Below are 8,277 nucleotides of genomic sequence, written 5' to 3' on the forward strand. Positions count from 1 at the left end.
AAATTTTTTATTTGGATTTAATCTGTTAAAATCTCATATGACGCTTTAAGCACTGCCTTAATATCTCTGAGGCTCTTTTAGTATGAATTTTGGCTGACTACGCTATCTTCTTATCTGAACTATAAAAGGTATAAGAATTTAACTATTTCTCTGCTTGGGGGTATCGTTATTATGACCGTTATACTCCTCCGACGGTCACATTCATCTTAATTGATCTTTATCTCACTCTTAATGAAGAGTATTTTCTTAATTGATCTTTATCTTATCTTTCTTAATTATATCTTTCTTAATTGATCTTATAATTCTCCACTTAAAATGTGGCATAAACTTTACTACTATAATTTCGAGAAATATTCAGAACTTCTATGAACGAGGAGACACTTATGACTTCCTTCATTCACATGATTATGTTATGCAAACAAAGTTATTTCTTAATTCGTATAGGAGTACACTTTTTTCATTCAAAAACATGAGTCCTCACAAAATTTCTCCTGCCATACAGGATTGACTAGCATAGATACTATGCCAAACTTCTCTCCATGCGGGATAATTCCCTAAATGGGATGCAAATGCCAGAATTAGCTCTCGAGAAGTGTTTGAACATTCAAGACATTAAATCCAGAAATAAATCAGAATACTCTGTAACACACATGTTTAATCTTGCAACTCTTATCATAATGATGGAAAAATATACTATTTATAGTAACAAAAACTTAGTCATGACGACTAAAACATTCACTTATACTTTATTTTTTAATTAAATCTTCCCTCGGATTATAATTTAATCAGAAAATTAATAAACTAAGCAATAGGAGAAACTTATGTGAGAGAATTGCTAAACTCATTTTAACCCAAAACATCCCTAAATTGGCTCAACTCATTTTGGGCCAGCTGAGTTCCCTTTTTACATTTGTCGTACCGACCAAAAAATAGAACGACGCAAAAACTTTTCCCTCACATAGCCCAGCAGAGCAACCCATTGGTTTGCAGCTGAGTGATCTCGTCGGTTAAAATAAAAACATACAAGGTGCTTTTGTATTAATTCTACGTCACTGTTTGGCTGAAAATAGAATTAATACATAAAACTCATAAATAAAAAATTATAATATTGCTATCATCAACTTTGGTCAGAAAAATAGCAATATCATAAATATAATATTCTTCTACATTAATTCCACATCATCGTTGGGCAGAAATGGAATTAATGCATGAAAAAAACTCATGAATAAACTTATAATATTGTTCTTAACTTAAAAAACGTATAACTACTCTTCAAAATTAAATTCTCCCGTTGGTTCAAATTTAATTAGAAGATAATCAACATCATTGCATCAGAAACATGAAAAATAATCTTAAAATTAATATTATTAGAAGTATTTCTATGTACTTAGCTACTCTCTGAAAAAATTCTCTCGTTGGTTCGAAATTTAAGCAAGGATTGAACTTCAAACTCAATATAGAATTATCAAACAAATGCTTCTGAAAATATAAAACAAATTCTAAAATTACTATGCATTCGGCCCGAAGCCTGCTCGGCCCAGAGGCCTGCTTGGACGCGCATGGCCCAACGTCAGAAATGGGCAGCGGCCCACCAGCACGCGTGGCTCTCCCCCGTGCCCAGGCCGCAACTTGGGCATGGGCAGGGAATATGTCTTCCCGCTTGGGCCACTTCCAGCCCGAGCGTTTTCAGCCGTTCGTTTCATTCGACGGCCCTCCGTCATCATCGCAGGAACAAAACGACGTCCGGCCGTGGGTCCCCCGAAAACCCTAGTCATTTCCCCCTCTGCCTTCTCTCTTAGCCCCGTAATCGGTGGCAGTGGCCGCCGACAACTACAAGGAGGTGGCACCGCCACCTCCGACGCGAGTCTCCGGCCAGTCCAGCCAAGCTTTCTCCCTCCCCTTCTCCTCTGTTCTAGCCCCGCACCGAGCGAGATGCAGCCGCCCGTGGCGACTGGAGAAAAATGGTGGAGAAAAGTGGTGGCGCCCGCTGCAAGCCCCCTCGCCGGCGTGCGTGTTCGCCTAAGGCTGAGCGCGTCGCCGTTGAGCAGCCTTGCGGCGGTGCTCTGAGCCCGCGTGCACGGCACTCGGCTCGGGATCACCTCCCGCACGACGGCGGTGATGGAGCGCCGGCGAGCCGACGTCTCGAGGTTTCATTCCGCACGACGACGCTATTCACTAATTTGGCATAAACACCATATAGTTCATCGATGTGAAACCTAGAGAGAGAGAGAGGCCCATACCTTCGGCTTGGCAGAGGAGGTAGAGGAGGAAGAAGTCGCCATGGCAGTGGCGACGCAATGTGGAGCGGTGGAATCCAAAGGACGGCGCGCGCGGGCAGGTGGTGCTTCCCGTCACTGCAGCGTGCCCGAGATCGGATGTGGCCTTCTAGGGTTTGTCAGTGGGTTAGTGGCGTTAGCCAACCTTGTTCCCCACCTTTCTCTTTTATAACGCTGTGTGACAAGGGCCCGCCGACCAAGAGTCAGTTGAGCGCCCCCGATTAGGATGCGGTCAAGGAGTCCGACGTGATCGTTGGATCAAGTCGAATGAGATCAGTCCTAACAGCATGCGCTTGTTGCAGCTCCCTTGTGAGTTGTGATGCCTGAAGGCTGCACGCGGCCTGCCTTGTGCGATCATGTAGCCTAATCTAAACCAGTGACCGTGTAGTTAGCGCACTAGCTTCTACAAGTGTGTTAGCATAAGAGATCGATCAATTCATGATGGCCTCCTTGTCCTTGCCAATAGCCACGACTGGGCTCCACCGTGCGCCGTCAACAACGTCGAGGGACGGGCACGGCGGCACGCGGCAGAACGGCGGCGGCCGGAACGAGGACCCCTTGAACTGGTGCGCGTGGGCGCACCAAGGGCACCGCCTGTGTGTGGGCATGCCGGACTCGTTCTGGGTCTACACCTACAAGGTGCAGTGGAACGGTGCCCGTTCCCGGGCAACCACGTGTGGATGTCGTGTCCGTACGCGCACAGGGGCGAACGCGCGCACCGCCGTGACCCGAGCCGCTTCCTGTACGCCACCGCGTCATGCCCGGAGTACGAGGAGTCCAAGAGGCAGCTCCAGCCAGCCGGGTCCACCGCGCCGCCCACCTGCTCGCGCGGCCTTCGCTGCAGTTACGCGCACGGCATCTTTGAGACGTTGATGCACCCGATCGACCAAGTTCCGCACCGTGATGTGCGACGGTGGCACTGACTGCCCGCGCTGTATGTGCTTCTTCGCGCACTGCCTCGCGCTGCGCAGGCGCGAGGACGACGAGGTGCCACTCGTCATCTTCCCCGCCACGCCGCCGGCGGCGGCCTTCGTCCCGTGGATGGGTCCACAAACACACGCGCGCACTCGCACACTAAAGCTTTTGATTGATGTTTGTTTCTGCCTGCGCTACGTCATGCGACGGCGGCGCAGTGCATAGCGTCCATGCGTGCGTTTGGATGGATCTGCGTTGCGCCAGGTGGAGGTGGTCAGGACAGCAGCATCGCCTCAAGGCCCGTGCTCGTGTACACCGGCCGTTCGTATAGTATAATACGAAGTGTCGTGCCCTTTGTTATGAACTTAATAACTGGATTATTACAGGATGGAGTTTTGGACATGTATTATGGTATATATACGGCGGATCTGTCTAGCTATGTATGATATACGTAATGGTGATATATATGTCTGTAGCTATGCATGTGTGGGCTTGTATGAAATGATGAATAGTATGTGAATTAACAAATATTATTATCTAGCTTGAGTACAAACATAGATTGTTTTTGTGTTCTTTTCTATGAGCATTTGCTACGAATTTTTTTTAAGGATAAATAGGGGATGAAGTATCCCACCTGAATTTCCATTGCACGGATGCTATACATCACCGAGGATTATAGTTTTTGTAGGCATCAGGGACACTGGTTACATGATGTACTAGGCCAAAAGCAAATTGGGGGAGGACTGAGAGGTTTCTAGATTACATCATAGTGAACATTGGACATCATGATGTAATTTAGAAAACCCTAGCCCTCTCCTGATTTGCTTTTGGCCTAGGCCATCGTGTAACGAGGTGCCCGGATGCCCACAAGAACTACTATTCCCGGTTTATACATGCATATCAGTTGTAATAATAATTCAGGTGGGGATACTTCCACCCCCGTTTATCTTTAAAAAAAACACACACACCAAATGCTCATAAAAAACACAAGATCAATCTAAGTTCGCACTCAAGCTAGGTAACAATATTTGATAATTTACATATTATTCATCATTTCACCAAATTCATACAAGCCCACACATAGTTACAGACACATATATAGATCCATCACACATATCATAGATTGCTAGACGGATCCACCAAATATATACCATAATACATGTCCAAAAATCCATCCGGTAATAATCATTCATAATAAAGGACACGACACCACTATACTATACTATACTATATATTATACAATACGATCGATACGGCCTATGTATATGGGGCACGGGCCTTGAAGCGATGCTGCTGCTGGCGTCCTTCCTTTCCGGGAGACCCGATCCCTCTGCCGAACGAGCGCGGGAATCGGGGGCGCGGGAACTCGAGCGCAGGAATCGGCGGCGGGTGGGAACTCTACGAAGCGAAGGCGCGCCTGTAGGTACGGTAGTCATTTGTTTTCTTTTTCTTTTCTTTTTTATTTTTCTTTTCTCTTTTTGTGCTTTATTTTTTATTTATATTTACTTTTTGCTTTATCTTATTTTTATTATCCATTTTCTTTTCATTTTTATTTTCCGTTTATTTCTTTTTGTTTTGTTTTCTTTTATTTCCTTTTCTTATTATTTTTTATTTCCTTTCTTCAATTTATTTCCTTTTCATTTTTCATTTTTTTCATTTTTTTATGTTTCTTTTATTTTTTTCCTTTCCTTTTCTTATTATTTTCCATTTCAAACTTTCTTTTTTGTTTTATGTGATTTTTTATTATTCTTTTAATTTTTTATATTTTATGCTTCTTATATTTTTATTTATTTTTCTTTTATCCTTTTCTTTATTATTTTTTATGTTCCCATGTTATAAATGTAATATTCTATTTTTATCTTTTCTTTTGTTTTTTATTTTGATTGTTTCTTTTTCTAATTATGTTTTTCTTTATTCATGTTTTTTATTTTTTAATCTTTCTTTATTTTTTCCTTTTTCTTTTTTTCTTTTCATGCATCATTTTTTATTTTCTTTTTAAGTTTTCTATGTTTAATATTATTTTTGTTTTTTTTATTTTTTTAACTTTATTTATTTTATTTATTTATTTATTTTCTTATTATTTTTTTAATGTTCTATGTTATTTTTTTGTGATGTTCATGTGTATACATGTGATGTTTTATGTTTTTTATGTTCACGTGTTATATATGTGATGTTCTGTTATGTTTTTTTATGTTCATGTTGTATGCTTGTAATGTTCTATGATGCATTTTTATGATGTTCGCGAAATATATATGCGACGTTCTCGTAGTACACGTGATATTCTATGGTGTTTTTTATGTTCACACAGTATACATGTGATGTTATATGATGTATTAGTGATGTTCATGTAATATATATGCGATGTTCTATAATGTATTCAGTGATGTTCTATGGTGTATCTAGTGATGTTTACTTAGCACACACGTGGTGTTCTATGATGTATTTAGTGATGTTCACGTAATATATATGCGATGTTCTATAATATATCCAATATGTTTTATGGTGTATTTAGTAATGTTCACTTAGCATACATGTGATGTTCTATAATATATTTTAGGATGTTTTGAAAAGTATCACGTTCTTTTAAATTTTTTTCTATTATGTGTTTTTGTTTTTTCCTTATACTTTGCTCTAGATTTTATTATTATTTATTTATGTTATGTATTTATTTTTATGTATATTATAATACCAATTTTATGAACTTAAAACTAGAATACTATTTTTTTAAAATATATTTTTCTTACGAAAACGAAATATTGTTATCTGAACTTAGAACATCGTATCTGCTCGATAAAAGAAAGTGTTTTATCTTTATGAAATTAATTAGCCAGTTCGTTTCGGCTTATTCGCTCATATCTGGCTTATAATCCACGGCTTGAATAATATTTTTCTCTCATACCTAAATCAACTTACAGTACTTTCAGCCATGGCTTATAAGCCAATTCACCCGAAACGAACAGGCTGAATGTTCGTTAATGAATTTTATCTAAATATATTCATGTGGGGTCTTGTTTTGAAGCATTTATTATAAGAAACGCAACGGTGCAATCGGAATTTAATTTTGATATTCGGTTTAATAGTTATGACTTTTTTTTAGTCTGTACCACACGCAAAATCAATGAAATTGGATAAAATAATCTATCCGTACTCTACTCGATCTCACTTCCTGCGCGCCTGCTTTCCCGCGCGCTCGCGGGTTTGGCGGGAATATTCAGCCGGAAAGCGGCCGGACGGCTGGTACCGTCCGATTGATCGGACTCTAGCACGCCCCCTTCCTTTCGCCGTCCAGAGCACCTCCACCTCCACCTGGCGAGGCGCCGATCCATTCAAATGTACGCATCGACGCCAACGCCATGCACTGCGCCGCCGTCACATGTAACGTAGTAACGCAGACAGAAACAACGTCAAAAGCTATAATGAGTGTTTGTGTGCGTGTGGACGAATGCACGGGCGGTAATTACTTGTGATCGATCGATCCTTACCTAGCTTTCTACCTCCTCACGATGTCCATGAGGTCCAAGTGCGGGTAGCCGCTGCCCTCAGCCTTAGAGTCTGCCTCGGACGCGAGGCAGCAGCGGGTGACAATGGCGACGAAGTCAATATCCTCGTCGCCGACCGGCATCGACAGCGGCCCCGGTGCCGTGGCCGCAGCAGCAGTTGCGACAGCGGCAAGGGAGGAGGAGGAGGACGACGAAGCGCCGGCGCAATCAGAGCGGCGCGTAAGCAGGCGCACGCTGCGGCCCTGCTGCATGGCCTGCGTGACTCGGTCAACCGGACGAGAGATGACCGAGACTGGCTGGGAGCGGGAGGATGAGGACGCCGCCGCGGCCAGGCGCGGGGCGCGCGGGACGAAGGCCGGGGGCGGCTGCGTCACGGGGAAGACGACGAGTGGCACCTCGTCGTCCTCACGCCTGAGCTGCGCGAGGGAGTGCGCGAAGAAGCAGATTCTGCGCGGGCACTCGGCGCCGCGCTGGCACATGACGGTGCGGAACTTGGTGGGATGCAGGGCCACGTCTCGAAGATGCTGTGCGCGTAGCCGCAATGGAGGCCGCGCGCGCAGGTGGGCGCCGCGCTAGACCTGGCCAGCCGGAGCTGCCTCTTGGACTCCTCGTACTCCGGGCACGACGCAGCGACGTACGAGAAGCTTCTGGGGTCGCGGCGGCGCGCGCGCTCGCCCCTGTGCGCGTATGGGCACGACATCCAGACGTGGTTGCCCGGGAACGGGCACCGCTCCACCTTGTAGGTGTAGACACAGAACGAGTCTGGCATGGCCTCCCAGAGGCGGTGCCCTTGGTGCGCCCACGCGCACCAATTCAGAGGGTCCTCATTCCGCCGGCCACCACTGTTGGGGCGCGTGCCTCCATGGCCGTCGCTGGACGTCGACGGCGGACGGCGGAGTCCAGTCGTGACCAGCGGCAAGGAGGAAGCCATCAGGAATTGATCGATCTCTTATGCTAACACACTGGCCAGAGCTAGCCTAGTGCGCTAACTACACGGTCACTGGTTTGGATGAGGCTATGTGCCGGTATGCATGAGCTTGCCGAGGAAGACGGAATTTATCAGGAAACCGTATGGTGGTGGTGGTGGTGAGGTGTATTCACTAGTCTGTAGCAATGGTGAGATCGATTACCTATGGTTTTACCATGTACCAACCATTATGGAAGCAAACAAGGTGGAATCTGTGTATTGTGAAGGCCGGTTTGTGTGTGAGTTGATGATGGTTCCGAGGCCCCGATCGAGGCATGTATTTATAGGGGACTCAAGTGCTTGCACTGGCTTGCGTGTGTTGTCTCGTACTCGATCCCGATGTAGCTTCAAGTTGGCGCTGCAGGAGACTTTTCTGTGGATGGATCATATATCTCCAGTGACATGTCCCTGACAGATAGATTCCTCGGCTGCTTCTCCCAGAAGACGTTGTGTGTAAAGATCCAGGCCACTAGGGGTGCAGCCGTGCATGACATGCATGAGGAGCGATTTGTCCCATGCCAATGTGATACACCCTGTCGCACGCACTGTGTCATGCATTGGTCCTGTTTGGATACTCTAGCACAGCTAGAGGTTAGAGTTAGTTTCTAGCTTAGGATTA

General features: G+C 44.9%; 2 pseudogenes; one reads left to right on the forward strand and one right to left on the reverse strand.

Annotated features, from left to right (window-relative positions):
• The first annotated feature begins 2,717 nt into the window (after positions 1 to 2,717).
• Positions 2,718 to 3,416, forward strand: LOC136549217 (zinc finger CCCH domain-containing protein 10-like; annotated as a pseudogene).
• Positions 3,417 to 6,681: 3,265 nt separating this feature from the next.
• Positions 6,682 to 7,622, reverse strand: LOC136552888 (zinc finger CCCH domain-containing protein 10-like; annotated as a pseudogene).
• Positions 7,623 to 8,277: the final 655 nt, after the last annotated feature.

The sequence above is a fragment of the Miscanthus floridulus genome, chromosome 4 (assembly GCF_019320115.1).
Source record: "Miscanthus floridulus cultivar M001 chromosome 4, ASM1932011v1, whole genome shotgun sequence".
Lineage (NCBI taxonomy): Eukaryota > Viridiplantae > Streptophyta > Magnoliopsida > Poales > Poaceae > Miscanthus > Miscanthus floridulus.